The 20,637-nt window shown below is 35.6% G+C and overlaps 1 protein-coding gene and 1 pseudogene across 5 annotated transcripts in view; both read left to right on the top strand.

Annotated features, from left to right (window-relative positions):
- LOC101007728 (olfactory receptor 10Q1) overlaps nt 1-20,637 on the top strand; it is a 238,786-nt gene that overhangs the window by 42,550 nt on the left and 175,599 nt on the right. For all 5 annotated transcript variants that reach the window (XM_031653591.1, XM_031653588.1, XM_031653589.1 and 2 more), the window contains 3 exons: nt 12,099-12,313; nt 14,067-14,171; nt 18,408-18,496. The gene's annotated coding sequence lies outside the window, so the exon portion shown is untranslated. The remainder of the gene's footprint in view (nt 1-12,098; nt 12,314-14,066; nt 14,172-18,407; nt 18,497-20,637) is intronic.
- On the top strand, nt 8,616-20,486 carry LOC101004969 (annotated as a pseudogene).

Raw genomic sequence — 20,637 nt, 5'->3', positions numbered from 1 at the left:
TAAAGCAGTTGCCTAATTGTTAATCCATACCTCCATGAGAAACAACTTTAGCAACTAAAGCACAGTATTTTTACAAAATTTATTTTTAGCTTTAGGGCTTCTGGTTAGCACATTGTTTTTCCAACCTTACTTAGCTTGGCTTTTTTCCCCCCCTCATCTCCTTTCAGTGAAGTAAAGTCATACATTTATAATAAAATTAGATTTTTTTTTTCACAGTCTGTTTAATTCTGGAATTCCCCTGTACTCTTGGTTGATCATTTTTCATTTGTATGCGATACATTCACTCTTTGCTACGTGTAGTTCTATGAGTTTGGACAGATGCAGGCATGTGTTCACCAGCAGAGCACCATAGAAAATATCTGATTCATCCTAAAATTTCCCTTTGCATGCTTTTTATAGACAGCCACTTCCAACTCCCCCAACCCTTGGAAATCATTGATGTTTTTACATTTCTATGTTGCATGAATGGAATGACAATATGTAGCCTTTGGATTTTCCTTCTTTCATTGTTAAAAACCACTGTCCTACTGCTAGCTGCTACCACCAGTGCCAAATCACAAGCCATTGGCAGTCATCCTGCACCCTGGTCACCTCAATAGCAGGGCCTCTGTGCATAGTGACCCACGGTCACCACCTGGGACTAAAGCACATGCTGCCCAACCAAACTGAAAAGAACCCAGCAAGACTGCTGAGCAACGGCTGCCACACACACCCGAGCATTCCACTGGGGGCCTGAGGATTACCCTGCCCCTGCCTACCACAGCCAGCACCACATGCACCACCAAGGCCCTGAGAACAGGCCCATCCAGCCCAGTTTCACCCCTCTGAGCTCTGGAGCTCTTGGTCTGAGGCCATGTGGATCACCCTGCTCTATCCTATATCACTGGTGGCACCTGAGCACTCCTCCTGGGAGCCTGAGGATGAGCCTACCCAACAGGCTGCAACCACCACAGCTGGAACTCACTCACAGGCACCAACCTGCAAGCCTGGGGACTGGCCCACTCAGTCTGTCACAACTATGGCCAACACCAGTGCAGACCACTCAGGAGCCAGAGGGTTATCCTATCACTGATACTGTCATTGTCCATGCCACATCCACTTCCCAGGGGCTTGAACTTACCCACCTGCCCTGCCCAGCCCACTGCTGGCACCAGAGCAAGCAACCTGGAGGTCCAAGGTCCAAAAATCAACCTGCCTAGACAGGCTAACATGGGAGCCAGTGTTCACTGCCCTGGGACCCAAGAACAAGCATGCTTGGCATGCTGCTGCCACCTCTGGGGCCCAAGGACTGGCTCACCTGACATCCTGCCCCCAACAAAACCTCACCACAGCCTCCACTAACAACCACATTCTAAGCCACTGAGAAAATCACAGATATCACTGACTCTGTTTACAAGTCAAGAAATCATACAGATACTACACTATTGCACACATCAAAAGTCAAAGACAAAGTACCTTATCCAACCAACACCATATATGCGTTTTGAGGAAAAAGTTCCCTATGGAAGCACATCTAAAAAAAAAAGTGGAAGAAGTGACTGTAACACCAGATACAGAAATATCAATGTAAGAACACAAGAAACATGAAAAAGCAGGGACATATGACACTTCCTAAGGAACACAATAATTCTTCAGCTATAGATTCCAATGAAAAAGAAATTTATGGAATACTCGCAAAATAATTTGAATGATATTAAAGAAGCTCAGTGAGATAGAAGAGAACACTGATTAAAAAAATCATGAACATAATTCAGGATATGAATGAGAAATTTACTGAAGAGATAGATATCGTATATAAGAATCCAAACAGAAATTTGGGAACTGAAGAATTCATTAAATGAAATAAAAAACTGCATTCAAAAACTTCAACTAGATCAAGCAGAAGAAAGAATTTCAGAACTTGAAGACAGATTTTCTGAAAAAATGCAGACAGATAAAAAGTTTTTTAAAAAGAATAAAAAATAATGAACAAAGCCTACGTAACATATGGAACACCATAAAGCAACCAAATATTTAAATTTTTGGTGTCCCTGGAGACAAAGAGAAAGCAAAGGGGGGAAGAAAATATATTTAACAAAATAATAGCTGAAAGTTTCCAAAGTCTAGCAAGAGATTTAGATATCCAGATATCAGAGCCTGGTAGGTCCTCAAATAGATACAACCCAAAAAGGTCCTCTCCACGGTACATTGTAGTCAAACTACCAAAAGTCAAAAACAAAGAGAAAATTCTAAAAACAGCAAGAGAAAAGCAGCTAGTTACTTATAAGGAAACTCTCACCAGACTAACAGTGGATTTCTCAGCAAATGCTCTCTTTTGCCACTTCTGTTCAACAAAGTACTAGCAAAAGAATCAAACAAGAAAAAGAAATAAAAGACATTTAAATTGGAAAGGGGATAGTAAAATTACTCCTATCAGATGACATTTTGAGTTGATTTTTGTGAAGAGTATAAGTTATCTATGTTTGGATTCTTCTTCTTATTATTATTTTTTTTGTTTTTGCATTAGAGGTCCAGCTGTTCTACCACTATTTGTTGAAAAGATAGTCCCACCCCACCTCATAATAGTGCATTTGTTCTTGTGCCAAAGATTTAGTGTACCTTATATCTGGAAGAATAAATAAAGTAATTTGGACAATGCATTGGCCACTCTTATTATATCAGAGGAATGAGGAAATTAACTTCTTTTCAAAAATAATTGCAATCAGATGCATATGTTTATGTGTTTGATCTCAATGAGCAATTCATGGAAGGAAGGGGCCTCATGGTCACTAGGATGTTATGGCACATTCTGAACATTTTCACAGTGATCAAATAACATTTTATTTTATTATATTACTTATCACTATATGATGTGGCATTCACATTCTTTATCCACATAAAAAGTAAATATTTATTCACTTTGTGAAAAATCAAAGTAGCTAACACAGTTCCTGGAACACAGTTGGGATTCAATATACTTTGGTTAAGTGAGTAGATTAAATCAAGGTAATTCGGGCTATGCTTTAGGTTTTAGAGCTAGGCAAACTTTATTTCCTAATTCTGGGCACATATATGGAACAAATTTATTATAAGTTGATCATCACTTTTAAAGCTGGTATATCTGCAAAGTCATCCAGGAGGAAAATAAGAGGGGCCAACAAGCTGAATATGTTTCTTATGTCACACATTGTGTTAGCTGGGTCCCATAAATGTTTAAATTTAATCTTTATAGCTCTGTGACATAACTACTCTGGAAATTATATGAACTGGGTTTTCACAGACTATGAAACAGATCCAAGTGGTGGATATAATGTTCTTAAGACTGCATTCATCTAAATAGTTTCTATCTAAAATGCTAATCAGTTACACTTATCTGTCTAATCTGGGCAAGTTACTGGACAAACATGCTCTTACAATAACCTTGGTGAAAATAATCTTCTGGAAGTCTTGTTTTTAATGGCTATATTACATCTGTATTCTGACACATTTGCCTTCTGATTCTGCTCTTAAATTTCAATCCTTTCTCTCCCTCCCTTTCTCATTCTCTCTTGCATTCTGTTGCTTTCTCTCTCACTCTTGCTCTCACATTCCTACATTTGCTTCTTGGCTGACTATTTTTATTGTGCCTATTTTACTTATCAGCATTACATTATATTTTTCTGCTAGTATCATTTTATTTGTCACTTCATACCTTTATCAATATGAAGCCACTGTCTGCTATGATAGTATTAACAAACAGGTATTCAGTAGTGCTAGTAGTAGTGGATATTAATGAATACTCACTATACAGCAAATATTACACTAAGTATTCTAAATGACATAATTTATTACATTAGTATAGTTAAATAGAGAAAATGTTATGCCAATTGTATAGATAAGGACAGTGACACATAGAAAAGTTAGTTAACTTGGCATACAATTTTTTGGAGAATGATTAAGATTATGACTCTTCTACCATTTTTCATGTGTTCTAATTCCATTTAAGTACTGGAAATAAATGAAAGAAAAATAGTGGTTATTAATGTACAATAAGAAATATAAAAAAATGAGAACACTGAAAATAAAATATAAGTTCTAGTGTTCTGTAGCACTGTAGGGTGCTTATGGTTAACAACAAATTATTATGTATTTTCAAATAGCTAGAAGAGAGAATTTTTAATGTTCCCAATGCAGAGAAATGATAAATATCTGAGGTGATGGATTTGCAAATTACCCTGATTTTATTGTTATATAACAATGTATCCCATAAATATGTACAATTAGTATGTGTCAAGTAAAAATAGTAAAGATGGAAAAATACATAAACAATTTTATAAAATTCTTTAGTGGATGGGATAAATGTTAGATGAATCAAAATTGAATTCAGATCTAGAAAATAAAAGTTGGAAAATAAAATACTAAACATATAACTTTGAGACTAAAGAGATAGAAAACAAAAAAGTCAATATAAGAGATAGTCAACAAATTGGTAAATTCCAACATATTGTTGTATGAACCCCATAAAAAAGAATAGCAAAAACAGAAGAAAAATATTTAAATGTAAAATGGCTGAGAATTTGCCAAATTAAAGACATTTAAGTCCTTTGAATAATCACACTAATTTTTGAGTAATACAATTAAAATTTTTGTTGAACCATATTGTGAAAGTGCAAATACAAGGAGAAGCAGAAACTTTAGATGTCAGAGAGAGAAACATACAAATAATAATTAGCCTGAAATCAGTTTTCTTATATAAAAAAAGAGTAGAAGTCAGCAGACAGTAGACTGATTTCTTCAAAAGTCTCGAGGAAAATAAATATCAATTCGGATTTCTATACCCAGATGAACTACCATCTGAATAAGAAGGCAAATCAAGACATTATCAAATTTACAAAAAAATAAAGTTTACAATTCACAGGTGCAGAAGTACAGTGAAAATGTTTCAATAAGAGGAAAGAGATGCAATATATTACATTGGGGAATTTAGAAGAAAAAATAGAACGTTTTAGAACTTTGCTTTTCTGTTTTTTGGTCCTCCTTATCTGCAGCAAGATTGCTGTCTGTTCTTCTGTCCTGTGTGTTGATAGGGATAATGAGATAGGGCCTGCCTGTACAAAGGCACAAAGGGGAGATGTACAATCCTGGGATACATATTAAATAAGATACCCTAAAAGCTGACCCAGAGTCAGTGGTTTAAATCCAAGTAGTTTATTTGGGAGTTAATAGCAGAAAGCACTGGTAAGGTAGCAGGAAAGAGAAAAGGAGGAAAAGTCAACACAGGGTTTCACTTGTGCATAGGTAACATCTGTGGACAACTGAGGTTCCATTGTACTAAGAACTATGTACAAAGAATCCTCAGATAACATCTGAAAAGTAAGGAATCTGGAGAATTTTTGCCTATACTTCCTCTGACATTTACTGATGACTGCTGCCAGAGGAATGAAACGACTTACACGTGGGCTGATCATATTTGTACTGCAAAATAAGCCCTCAGTTCAAGAATTACAGACTATTAATAATTTTTAATAATATGCATTGACCATCACAGGGGCAATGAATACCAGGGGAGAGTGGATAAAGTACCAACAATGTTTGCTGCAGGAAAGTAATTCCAAGAATAAAAGAAGCCCCCTGCTTAAAGATCTGAAAAAATTTTGAAATGACTTACCAGGATTAAGGCAGATTTTAATCTTCTGCATTATACAACTGTGTTATATTTGTCAATTCATCATAAAAAGGAAAGAAAAAAGATACTATTTATCAATCTCCTAAAATTTCTAGTAGCCCAATATTTAGTTGTAACGCCTAAAAGAATGGAAAGGTGAAAAACAAAATAAAAACAGGGTAGGCAAAATATAAAATAAAATTTTAGAAATAGATTTCAAATATCAATAATCATAACAGATAATTAAACAAGCCACTCTTTTTTGTTTGTAAGTGAGACCTTAATAAAAAATGAGGGGAAACAGACACTCCAAATATACACATGTGCTAAATAACATACTTCACTATGTCCCTGCCTGCAGTTTAATTGCTTGTTCCTTGAAAAGGGGGATGAGGAGAAGCGATTGCCCTCATAGGAACCCTGCTCCCCAGAGAACTCCATGCCCGTATAATTTTCTCCTGATTCCCCTTCATTAGGCTCTGGAAATTTCATTGGGAGCACATATGACATTATTTTGAAGAGACAAAACTCTGAGTAGAGCCTCCAGTCAACATTTATTGAAATGACGCTAAGCTAATTCTTTTACTACACAGCAGCCTCTCTCCAAACTGAGCATTTGCAGAAATGGGTCTGCAACCACAGGCAGGAAAAATACCCCAAGAAAAATACTATGTTGCTTAGTGTTGGAAGTATTAAAGTACTTCACATACTCACCTTTATTTGCTATTTGGCAGACACAATTCTGTAAAGTATGTGGAATTTTTAATTTTATTATTTTTATTCCACAAATAAGGAAACTGAGCTGAATAGAAGATAAATAACTCTTTTGTGTACACAGATAAATCCACAGAATATATAAGACTTAGAGCCAGGCTTTCTAGTTCCATGTTAAAGATCTTGTCTCTATTTCTCTGTGCTTCAGGAATCTTGGAACCATTTAACCAGTAAATGAGAGAAGTTTCTCCGATATTATTTATGTGTTCTTCCAGGGATAAATTTCTGATTGCAGACTCACAATTCAGGAATGCCTTTTCCTTCTTTTCAAGAAGCAAGATAGTTTTTATAATCAATACACAGTAGTCCCTCCTCACCCACTGTTTTACTTTCTGAAGTTTTGGTTACCTGAGGTCAGCTGCAGTCCAAGTATATTAAATTTCCTTCTGGAAATTGAATCATCCCTTTGTCCAACCTATCCAGATGTGCTACCTGCATGTAGCTTAGTCACTCTCTTGGTTATCAGACTGACTGTCACAGTATCACAGGGCTTGTGATAGTAATGTTTTGTGTGGAGTAATTTTTATTTTACTTAAAAATGGCCACAAAGTACAAGAATAGTGATGCTGGCAATTCAGATTTTCCAAAGCAAAGTCATAAAGTGCGTCCTTTACTTAAAAAGGTGAAAGTTCTTGACTTAATAAAGAAAAATAACAAATTGTATGCTGAAGTTTCTAAGATCTACAGTAAAAATGAAACTTCTGTGAAACTGTGAAGAAAGAAAAATGAATTCATGCTAGTTTTGCTGCCGCACCTCATGCTACAAAAGTTACAGCCATAGTGCGTTGTATGTGCTAGTTAAGATTTTAAAAAGGCATTAAATTTTGGGATGTAAGACATGAACAGAAACATGTTTCTACTGATGATAACTGGATTTTGTACTATCCAGTTTCAGTCATCCACTGGGGGTGTTGGAAAATATCCCCTGCAGAAAAGACGGAACTACCCCAAGAAGTAGAATTCATGTAGAAACTGGGCAGCTACATCTTCTGTGAGTTTTTGAGCTCAGATCTGGCTAAAAAATTTTTCTTAAACCTTGACATGGGGTCTAGGATTCAAACGCAAAAGCATTTTATTCAGGAGATAGTACAGTGATATTTATGAAATGACATGCTACTTTTCTTAACAAGATAAGCAAAAACTTAAGATAGATTATGGTTTCTTTGAATAGGTGGTAAATTCATCCTGTTTATATGTGTCAGCCTGTCATGGAAAGGATAGCTCACCCAAACAGAGTGAAATGACAAATATTTACATTTCAGAGGAATCATCATGAAACGACCAAGATTCCTACTCATTTTCACTTATATTTCCACAATCTCATACTTTCCTCTTATTTGTTCATCTAGAACATCTAGCATGCAGCAATTAAAGACACAGTCAGTGGAATCAGTTAAATGTGGGTTTGTAGCATGAGTATTTTGTACTACGTGTGGAATTTCAGGAAGACATCTAACCTTTGAATCCTCGATTTCCTTAAGTGCAAATGAGGCTATATAAATATATGTCTGTATGTGTGCGTACACTACCTCCCTCCCCCTCAGTTATCTATATCTATCTCTTAATATATAATTATCCCTCTATCTATGAGACAAACTACAGATAAGCAGTACATTTAACCTGCTACTAATCTTGGTTGATCTGCTTTGGGAGATGGATCCATTCCAGGTATGTGAACTTTGATAAGTTAATACCTCTTCCTGCACCTCTGTTACAGATAATACAATTAGAAAATTGGTTGTGTAATCTGAGCAGATGGCTCAGTCAACAATCTCTAACTCTACGGATAATTTACCTACTCTATGTTGTTTTTATGTCTACTGTGGCAGCCTGAATAATGGCCAACAAAGAATCTGCATCATAATCCATGGAACCTATGAATATGTTGCCTTACATTGTAAAAGAGACTGCACACAGGTGATTAAATTAAGGATATTGAGATGGTGAGATTATCCTGGATTATCCAGGTGGGCCCAATGAGAATATATGTACATATAAAATTATTTGGGTGAGGTATTGACAAACACAAATAATTTAAGATCTGAACATATAAAATAATGTGTTATTGTGTTTAGGGGGCAGGAGGAAAATAATAGAGAATAGTGGTTACCAAAGAATAGATGCTTCCCAAGGATTTAAATACAAATACAGTAAAAATACTTAAAACACCTTGAATGTGCTCATGAACTGATCTGAAGATTAGGGTCATGCCCCAACCATGGATTTTCAGCCTTCAATAACTGTGATCGTGCTAAGTATTGACAATAATGACAGTAAGACTGAATCCAAGATTGAAGGGGAGCCTTTCATCACAAACTAAAATGTGGACCACAGGGAAGATATTAGGCAAAAGAGGTCTTGAAGATCTCCGAGATCTCACTAAAAATGGTTGGCACAGTCACTCATGTGGGAGATGAAGAACAGAGTGGGAAATACTGGAGAAAACAAAAGAGACCTTAGACACAGTGTGTAGGGAAAGGCAAATCATAAAGTAAGGCTAGCAGACATCAAAACCCACCCACCTGCATGTTACCACCTACCTTTCCTAAACCAATATAAACAGTGACATGTTATCCTAATAATCGTATAGGAGCTCACACCCATTAGTATTATGCTTAATACCCACTTTGTGCTTTTTTTCATGCATTATCTCATTTAGTTCTTATAATAATCCCTTGAGCATGTACCAACACCACATTCATTTGATTGATGGATAAAATGAAGCTCAGAGAACTTCATTTAGGAGCAATGTCTCCCAGGTAGTGAATAGTAGGATTTAAATGTGAGTGCAAATAAGCCTATTTTCATAGTCCAAACTTTTATGCCCAATGGTATAATTTTCTTTAGAATCGGCTGTCAGGGTTCTACACGGCTCTAATACTGTATTTATCCCATTGCGTCTACTGTGTATTTAGTTGTGAATTGCTCTACCAAGCAGCCTCATGCATTAAGCTTGGTATAATGGAGATAAGTAAATGTAAACTAAATAAAATTAAAATCAATCCTATTTTATTAACAGCATTTGGGCTGGAAACCACTCTGGGTATAAAGTTTGAATTTTTAAATCAATAAATGTGTAACCTTGAATAAATTACTCAGTATCTTTGTTGCCAAATTACCAGATAGAGTAATAACTGCTCAATCTAATGGAGGTGATGGGAGAATTAAATGGCTATATACATATAAATCACCTAGACTACAGAAGTGTAAAGCTGTTAGAAGGCTCGAAAGACCTGATTTGGGAGATGGATTTATTTCAGGCATGTGACCTTGGACAACTCATTAACTCTTCTGTAACTCAGTTTTAAGAAGTTGGGAAGGTGATTCGTGAAGATCATTTATCTTCCAAAGTTTATTGCTGTTTAGATAAGTTATCCACTAATTGCATTGCCATTTCTATGTTTCATATATAAGGAATATTGGAGAACAAATAGTTGCTATCATAACATAAGACTACACATTTCCATTTCTGTGCAAGTCTTCATTGCTTATCACTCCATTCCATCATCTCTCTTTCCTACAGAGCATCCCATGAGTATCAAACCACATCTACAGATGATAATACAGAGGTGAATGAATTCATTTGACTAGGACTAACCAAAGCCCTAGAACGACAGGTCCCCCTCTTTGTCTTGTTCAACTTCATCTACCTCTTCACTCCGAGTGGGAACCTGGGGATGATGCTGTTGATCCTACTGGACTCTCATATCCACACTCCCATGTACTTTTTCCTCAGTAATCTTTTGCTATTCAGCAACTGTCACTCCGAAGGTGATGACTGGGTTGCTGATAGCTGACAAGGTCATCTCCTACAATGTATGTGCGGCTCAGATGTTATTTTTTGCAGTCTTTGCTACTGTGGAAAGTTACTTCTTGATTTCAATGGCCTATGATCGCTACACAGTAATATGTAAACCCCCACATCACACCACCACCACGACAACAAATGTGTGTGCTTCTGTGGCCATACATGTATGTCTTAAGTTTACTGACTGCTGCTGTTGACATTCGAGACATTGTAAGTCCAATGAGATCCATCACTTTTTCTGTGATATTCTGGCAGTCATGACTCTGACATGCTCTAATAAACATATTAATGAGTTGATCCTTGCTCCTACTTCAAGCTTTAATATATTTTTTACTGTCCTCATTATCTTGATTTCCTGCTTGTTTGTGTTTGTATTTTTATTTGTCACCATTTTTAAATATGTTCTCTTTAAGAATACAAGAAGGTGTTAACAATCCACCTGTAGTTCTCACCTCACTGCAGTTTCTTTATTTTATGGGACTGTCCTCATCACATATGTGCAGCCAAGTTTTATTCATTTCATGAACACAGAAAAATCGTATCTGTGTTTTATATTATGGTTATCCCCATGCTAATCCCTGTGGTTTATAGCCTGAGAAACAATGAAGTCAAGAGTGTATTCAAGAATGTTGTTAAGGAGACAAAATATTTTCTGTGTTTAGTCTTTTAACAATGTAAAATCCATAAAACGTCATTTTATCCCTCTTAGATCCACCTTATGCAATAGCTTTCTGTATTATATTATTATATTATTAATTTCTTTAGTTGAGAAACAGTTCTAAGCATGCAAAATAGAGAGAAATATGACACTGGTTTTAATAGAGTATAGTTTTTTTATTGGCACATTTTATCTAAATATAAATAATTACACCATCTTAATAATGTTTCAGTCATTATGCAGTGATTTGGTGAGAGAAAGCATATTCACATGACAACCTTGAAAACATAAATAGTCAAATTAGAATAAAAGCAGAAAAAATATTGTCATCTTTTTACCTTACCCATATGACTATCAACTTCACATTTTGTTTTTTAAAATAGCATTGATATGAATAATAATGCTATTCTCTTTTTTGGCAGTAAATGTTTTGAAATTGTTGTGCCACCATCATTGCTTTGGTTGAGCTACATTACATCTTAGCACTCTCAAACACATTCACCCCTCCGCCTTTACACTAGTTCTTACTACTCTTGGACATCTCTAGGCATGCTCTTGTCTTAGGAGCTCTTTATTTGCTGTTTCCTCTGCTCAGAAAATTTCCACACTCATTTCAGATTGTTACTTAAATGTTACCTCACCCAGGCAGGTCGTGCCTTTCCTGAACTACTTCATAAAATAGCCTCTCCCCTCCCATGGACCTTCTTTCCTCAGCCTACTTCATTCTTCATAATCATTATCAACATTAAACTCTGGTATTATTTGTTCACTTGTTTATCTGTATCTTCAACTTGAATGGAAATTCCCTATGAGTGATCACCTAACCTAGTTATTTTATTGTAACAAAGCTATGAGGCTTGAATTTAAAATTCTTGTATGGCACACATATACCTCTGTAACAAACCCACATGTTCTGCACATGTATCCCAAAACTTAAAGTACGATTTAAAAAAATTTTTAAAAAGACATTCTCAAAACCATTTGCTTTTCACCTTGTAGCCAACTAAGGGCTGACAAATGTACCTGAAGACCAATTATTGTTTCTACCTCTTCTGAAAGTCACATCTTAATCAGATGGTTGCCAGTGATTCACTGGCTCAGTATTTATTCCATTTTACTCAGTGAACTTATTGGCTCTTCTAACACACTTGAAATCCTGCTGAAGTAAAAATAATGGAAGATGGTTTCCTTGCTGCAAGTTTATTAATAAACTGCCTTTGTTTATTTTGTGCTAGACAGGATTTTGTGTTCAATACACTTCAGAAATGGTAAGGAAGAATAATGGATAAGAAGACAAACACTGAAGAGATTATACCAGCAGCCAAGGAAAACAATGGAAAATGGAGTTTTCCCCAGAGAAAAAAAATCAGCGTCTCATAAAGAAATATATATCATTACTGGGATGAGGGACTTTCATAATGCCAATTCTACAAGATTTTAAAACCAACCAGTATGTCTCCCATTACTGTCTTGTATACATGGGGTTGAGTTGTGTGTGTGTGTGTGTGTGTGTGTGTATGTGTATGTTGCTAATTATCTTTACTCTGGTATGACTTTATATATTGAATGTGAATGCAGATGGAGCTAAGTTTTCTTTTTGGTTCATAAATTGCTGAACCATATGGCGCCACATCCTGATTATATGGAGAAGACCATTTAACCATTTAACCTGAGCTTGAGCTTGGATGGTGATTAGTTAGGATTTAGGTGGTCTCTTTGGTGGAGGTAAATAATATGTTCTTTCTGTGGGAGGAAGTATAAAGTAGATATTGGATGATCATAAGTATTACAATGGAAAAAACTGGTAGTTGTTTTCTAAACTGTTTTATTTTTACTGTACTCATAGCTGGGCTGTTTCTCAGCCTTTATGCAGTACATTGTGGCTATGTGATTGTATTTTTGACAATCCAGTTTGTGAAGTCATATATGCCATTTCAACTCTGGCCCATGATAGTCCTCATGTAGTCCTCTGTATTCTTTCTTTGTCACCATCTGGAGAGACAAAACTCAGACTACAGGGGATAATGGAATCACTTAGTGAAAAGACCTGGGTCATTGAATCTCTCTGTGAATTCCTATAGAACAATTAATTGAATAACCTGTGGGCAAGAAAATCTGTGATCGTGCTACTGCAATTTCTGAGTTTGCTTGTATGGCAGCTAGCATTATTTATCCTAACTAATACAGAGAGACTTTCATAATACAATCTGGATACTGTTTGTAGGTAATGGGGTTGGATAGCATATAATGGAAAAAGTGTCAAATTTCTGCATCACAATTTAATTCCACAATTGTTTATTTTTGAATCCTTATCTATTCTCCAAGTCATGACTAAAATGACAAGTGCAAATAAAAGTAACACAGATTTGAAACACAGAATAAAGCTACATATGAATTCCATTTCAACAAAGCTTTGCGACAAGTGTCAAGTTAATTACATGTCCTGAGATTCTACTTGTGAAAATACTACCTACTCATAGAATTATTTTGAATGGGTACTGAATGAGCCAGAACACAGCACAGTGCCTGAAATGGAATAGCTGCTCAAAATATGTTAGTAATTACTTCTCTCTATTCCTTTTCTTATTCTTATGTCATTTCATCACCTAATTTGTCACCTTTCTCCATAGAACTTTTGAAACATTAATTATATAGATTCATTTTTATAAGTTTAGGTGCACTACTGTCATTATTCTCAGATATTAGTCTGATGTTGATTACAACAGAAGGACTCAAGAGTGTCTCATAAAATGGCAATTCAGTGAAGGGACAAATTTACATATTAAATGTTAAATAGGCCTACACAATTTTATCTCTATTATCTGTTCCTTCATAATATGATCACAATGCAAAGTTATCTATTTATCTTTGTGTGTGTTTACTTAAATTTGTTTTTCCACGAGCATAAAAGCTTGATGCATACAGGAACAATTTCTGACATGTTCACTAACAAAGATTCATGCCTGGAACAGAGTTGGGGCTCAGTAAAAGATTTTAGTGAATGAGTAAATGAATAATAAGGAGAACTAATAGAAAACTCATCACAGAAGACAGGTGATAAAAGATGCTAGGTTTTACTGAAGTAACACATTAAAGTGAAAACCCAATGGTTTAACACAACAAATATTTTGTATTAGTTCCCTTTGGTTGTGACAAATTACCACATGCTTAGGGAAGTAAAACAACATTTTTTTTTCTTACAGTTCTGGAGGTCAGAGGTCCAAAATCAGCTTCACTAGGATGAAATCAAGGTATCAGTCTGCAGAGTCTCTAGGAAATAAACAGTTTCATGCATATTTCATCTTCAGGTGACTGCTGGCATTCCTTGACTTTTTGTCTCCTTCAGTCTGATTTCTCCCTTCAGTCACATTCTTTTCTCCATTTTATGCCTGTGCAATTTTTCCCTGACTCCACCTTTTTAATTTATATGAAATGTCCATGATATGAAATTTATTATTTAAAAGTATATAATTCATTGGTATTTAGTACCTTCATAAAGTTGTGAAACCATCACATATATCTAATTTCAAAAGATTTTATTTACTCACAAGGAAGATTCCATATCCATTAAGCAGTGTCCCTCATTCCCACAGCCCCCTGGTCCTGGGGACCAATAATCTTATTTCAATCTCTATGGATTTACCAATTCTGTATAGATCACATAAATGTAATCTCATAATATGTGACCTTTTATGTATGACGTTTTTTACTTTGCAGAATGTTTTCAAGGCTTATTTATATTGTAACAAGGATTAATATTTTATGGCTGAGTAATATTTCATTGTATAGATGTATTACATTTTGTTCTTCTGTTCTCAATTGATGAACATTGGGGTGTTTTCATCTTTGAGCAATTGTTAATATTTTAATAACGATGCTATGAACATTTATGTGAAAATATTATTTGAAGACCTGTTTTTATTCTTTAAGTAGATAACAAGAAGTAGGATGGCTTATGCATATGGTAATCTGAGTTTAACTTTTGAAGACTAACAAATTGTTTTTCATATCAGCTCTACAATTTTACATTTCCACCAGCAATTTAAAAGGGCTTCAGTTTCTCTACATCCATGCCAATATTTGTTAATTTCCATTTCTTTTACAATAGCCATCCTAGTGGATTATAAAATAGTGTCTCTCTGTTGTTTTTATTTACATTTCTCCTGATAAATAATGATATTGAGGAATTTTTTTTATTACACTTTAAGTTCTAGGGTACATGTGCACAACATGCAAGTTTGTTACATATGTATACATGTGCCATGTTGGTGTGCTGCACCCATTAACTCATCATTTACGTTAGGTGTATCTCCTAATTCTATCCCTCCCCTCTACCCTCTTCCCCACAATGGGACCTGGTGTGTGATGTTCCCCTTCCTGTGTCCAAGTGATCTCATTGTTCAATTCCCACCTATGAGTGAGAACATGCGGTGTTTGGTTTTCTGTTCTTGCGATAGTTTGCTGAGAATGATGGTTTCCAGCTGCATCCATGTCCCTACAAAGGACATGAACTCATCCTTTTTTATGGCTGCATAGTATTCCATGGTGTATATGTGCCACATTTTCTTAATCCAGTCTGTCAATGATGGATATTTGTGTTGGTTCGAAGTTGTTGCTATGGTTAATAGTGCCACAATAAACACACGTGTGCATGTGTCTTTATAGCAGCATGATTTATAATCCTTTGGGTATATACCCAGTAATGGGATGGCTGGGTCATATGGTATTTCTAGTTCTAGATCCTTGAGGAATTGCCACACTGTCTTCCACAATGGTTGCACTAGTTTACACTCCCACCAACAGTGTAAAAGCAATCCTATTTCTCTACATCTTCTCCAGCACCTGTTGTTTCCTGACTTTTTAATGATCGCCATTCTGACTGGTGTGAGACGGTATCTCATTGTGGTTTTGATTTGCATTTCTCTGATGGCTAGTGAGGATGAGCATTTTTTCATGCGTCTGTTGGCTGCATAAATGTCTTCTTTTGAGAAGTGTCTGTTCATATCCTTTGCCCACTTTTTGATGGGGTTGTTTTTTTCTTGTAAATTTGTTTTGAGTTCTTTGTAGGTTCTGGATATTAACCCTTTGTCAGATGAGTAAATTGCAAAAATTTTCTCCCATTCTGTAGGTTGCCTGTTCACTCTGATGGTAGTTTCTTTTGCTCTGCAGAAACTCTTTAGTTTAATAAGATCCCATTTGTCAATTTTGGCTTTTGTTGCCATTGCTTTTGGTGTTTTAGACATGAAGTCCTTGCCCATGCCAATGTCCTGAATGGTATTGCCTAGGTTTTCTTCTAGAGTTTTTATGGTTTTGGGTCTAACATTTAAGTCTCTAATCCATTTTGAATTAATTTTTGCATAAGGTGTAAGGAAGGGATCAGTTTCAGCTTTCTACTTATGGCTAGCCAGTTTTACCAAATAAATAATGGTAATTTATTATTAAATAAATAACCATTTATTAAATAGGGAATCCTTTCCCCATTTCTTGTTTTTGTCAGGTTTGTCAAAGATCAGATGGTTGTAGATGTGTGGTATTATTTCTGAGGGCTCTGTTCTGTTCCATTGGTCTGTATCTCTGTTTTGGTACCAGTACCATGCTGTTTTGGTTACTGTAGCCTTGTAGTATAGTTTGAAGTCAGGTAGCATGATGCCTCCAGCTTTTTTCTTTTGGCTTAGGATGGTCTTGGCAATGCGAGTTCTTTTTTGGTTCCATATGAACTTTAAAGTAGTTTTTTCCAATTCTGTGAAGAAAGTCCTTGGTAGCTTAATGGGGATGGCATAAATCTTGAATGGTAAATCTTCCTCATACTAGCTGTAGAATTGAACACATCACATAACTTCACGAATTACCAATTGCCTTGGTGATAACTAAGAACAGGCATGCAAACACAAACACCATCACACACATGGCTATGTATAAAGTTCTTATCCTATATTTTGGAACATAGTATATACTAGAAGTGGGATGTGTGTTAAGATAGACAAACATAAAACTCTCCTAGGCTAGGGTTGTACATTGAAGTTGTAAAGGAATGGGAGGACAATAACAGGGAATAGAATTTAGCAAAGGATGGAAATACTTCCAAAAGCTTTGAATTAAAATAAAAAAGACTTAAAATACTCTTCATACACTAGAACAGCTTCAAATAAAAACACTGTAAACGGAAACTTTCCACTAAAACACAACTGCAGGCTAAACGTAATCCACAAACTGTGAACTTTCAGCCATCGATATATATGATTCAACTATAAGGATGACAGTAATGAGAAAAAGAGAAATTTTCAACTAAAGAAAATTGTGGATTTCAAGAAAAAATATTAAACAAAAGAATGGCTCACATGGAATGAACAGAGCAGCCAATCACATGGGCAGAGCATGAACTAAGTTTAAATCACTGAGGGCGGGGAGCACATAAAATCTCATGAACCTGATGTGTGGGGAAAAAAAGCAAAATAAAGTGGAATACTTAAGACTTCAAGCATTATCCATACTTGAAGCTCTACATGTTGCCACCTACCTTCTCAAACCACATAAAGGCCATCATTTCATTCCAATAATAGAGGCACAACTGGCACTCATCAGGCTGTGCTAAACAATCAGCATTTTACTCATCGACTTTTTTTAATGCACTCTCTCATTTAATTCTCCAAATAATACCTTGGGGTAGGTCTCATTACCACCTTCTTTATGTAGATGAAGAAATTCCTGTTCAGGTAGTTAGGTTAGGATCAGTGATTCCTAGGTTGTACATGTAAAAATGGCATGCACCTCTTCCCAGAGCCCAACCTCCATACATAGTGCTATTCCTTCCAGTCCCTCAGCAACACCTCTGCAGTTTACACATTCGTCTACTGCCCCAGTTATCTCACCACATCTACTATGCACGTATCTTTCAGTTAATTCACTGTGAAACCACAAACACTGAGTTTGAAATAATAGCGAAAATGAATAATTCTAAATTGAGTTAAATTCAGTTTTATTTAAATTAACTTAGTCAATCAAATTTGGTAGCAATTCTGTCTGGAGTCAAAGCTTTGCCTGCCAATGAATAATTCTGTAAACATGAATAAAATACTTAACCTCTGGTGCCTCACAATCTAAATGAAAGTAACAACTACTCAATTTTGTAAATTTATTGAGAGGAATCAAGGAATATAGAAGTAAAAGTATCTAGCTGTGGACACATTAGCAACATAGAAGTCTATGAACTTATTAGACTAGGAAAAGTTGAACTGACAGATTCATTAATTTCAGAATTATCAGGTTGGATAATTCACAAATTTTTCCAAATCTCAGTTTGCATATATATATAAAAATTAAAAACTGGAGAGATGACCTGTGTGGATCCTTCAGTCAACAGTCTAGGGCTGTATTGATAATTAATCCACTAAATCTTGTTGTTAACTTCATGCTTTCATTATGGAAAATCATGAAACACATATTATTGCTATAATGTAATAGTACATAATGTATATAAACATTTTAATTTTTCTGCAACCTCTACTGCCTTTAATGCTGTGTTCCTTTATTTCTCATTCATATAGGACGTCTCCTGCTTCCAAATAACACTGGTGTAGAACAGTACAGAAGTGTCACAGTTCATCTTCTTAGGACTAAGCAATGTCCCAGAACTGTAAGTCCCCTTCTTTATCACGTTTGTTCTCATCTATCTCATCAATGTACTTGGAAACTTGGGGATGATCATTTCAATTCTCCGGTGCTCTCGACTCCACAATCAAACATACTTCTTCCTCAGTAATCTGTCTCTGGTAGACTTTTTTTACTCTTCAGTTGTCACTCCAAAGGTCATATCTGGGCTCCTTAGAGAAGACAAAATCATTTCCTATACTGTGTGGGCTGCTCAGACATTCTTTTCTGATTCCTTTGCCAGTGTGGTAAATTTACTATTGGCCTTAATGACCTCTGACCACTATGCAGCAGTGTGCAAACACCTGCATTATACCACCACCATGATGACAAGTGTGTGTACATGCCTGGCCATAGGTTGATACATCAATGGTTTCCTGAATGCCTCCATTCACACTGGGGAAACATTCAGTCTCTTTCTGTATGTCCAATGAAGTCCATCACTTTTTCTGTGAGGTTCCAGCAGCCATGGCTCTGTCTTGCTCTGATAGACATGTGAATGAAGTGGTTCTTGTTTATGTAACCAGCTTCAATATCCTCTTTGCCCTTCTAGTTATCTTTATATCCTACTTATTTATATTTATCACCATCCTAAAGATGCACTCAACTGCAGGATACCAGAAGGCTTTGGCCACTTGTGCCTCCTACCTCACTGCAGTTGCCATCTTCTATGATACTATTATCTTCATGTATATACAGCCCAGCTCCAGTCATTCCATTGACACAGACAAAATTGCAGTGTGTTTTATACTATGGTCTTCCCCATGCTGAACCCTGTGGTCTAAAGCCTGAAGAACAAGGAGGTGAAGAGTACATTCAAGAAAATTGTTGAGAAGGCAAAATTGTCTTTAGGATTGTGAGTTTAACATTTCAGGATAATGATATCCTGATATCCTGTATAATACCTAGTTTCATTCCTTTCTGAAATTCTCCAGGCACCTCATGACATTTTAAGGCCCACATTTCAGTTAATTTCTGGAAATTATATCCTTACCTCTTCAAAAGTCTGTTGTCTAGAAAAGGGAAATATAACGATTAGAAATGTAATACCTGAATAAAAATGGCATAAGGAAAGCATAAAGTAATGTAGTTCAAACAAAAATGCATTAGGAAGATGTAATTTATTCACTCTTCATATGCATTTTCTCTATCATATGACACAAGTAACATACATGTAAAAACTGGTGAAAAACAAACCCGTGAACAGAAATGCATACATGTGACTCCTGTGGGCACATATACATGGGAGTGAAAAATTAGCCAGAGGTAAAGGGAATGTGGCTAGGGTTTTAATAAAAATAATTTAGTTAATTCGGGTATTCAAATATAAATTTTTGACTACTGTTACTTTTTTCTTAAGTTGAATATTCTAAGCATTATTGTTTGAGATAAAAGTGCTATAGCTTTCAATGAAAGTATTGGCTTATATTGTTAGCATATTTTATTGGGAGATACATAGCTAAAGTACTTTAAATGATTAATATTTCTGTCTTTAAATCATTTCATAGAACATACATTTTTATATTACATTTTCTTTACATAAAAGACAAAAAGTTTTATTTTTTTCAACTTTTATTTAAGATTCAGGGAGTACATGTACAAGCTTGTTAAATGAGTATATTTTGTGATGTTGAGGTTTGGAGTACAGAGGATCCTGCCACTCAGGTACTGAGCATAGTACCCAATAGTTAGTTTGTCAGTCCTTGTGTCCCTTCCTCTAGTAGTCTTCGGTGTCTATTGTTGCCATCTTTATGTCCATGAGTACCCGTCATTCAGTTCGTACTTATAAGTGAGAATGTGTGGTATTTGGTTTTATAATCCTGCATTAATGTGCTTAAGATAATGGCCTCCAGCCACGTCTATGTTGCTGCAAAGTATATGATTTTCACTATTTGTTATTGCTGTGTAGTATTCCATGGTGTTTATGTACCACATTTTCTTTGTTCAGTCCACCATTGATGGACACCTTGGTTGATTCCATCTCTTTATTATTGTGAATAGTGCTGCAATGAACATATGAGTGTATATATGTCTTTTTGGTAGAACAATTTGCTTTCTTTTGGTTATGTACCTGGTAATGGGACTGCTGGGTTGAATGACAGCTCTGTTTTAAGTTGTTTGAAAAAT

This window comes from Papio anubis, chromosome 12, assembly GCF_008728515.1.
Source record: "Papio anubis isolate 15944 chromosome 12, Panubis1.0, whole genome shotgun sequence".
NCBI lineage: Eukaryota > Metazoa > Chordata > Mammalia > Primates > Cercopithecidae > Papio > Papio anubis.
The sequence above is the reverse complement of the archived record's forward strand: the minus strand, read 5'-3'. Positions and strand labels throughout refer to the sequence as shown.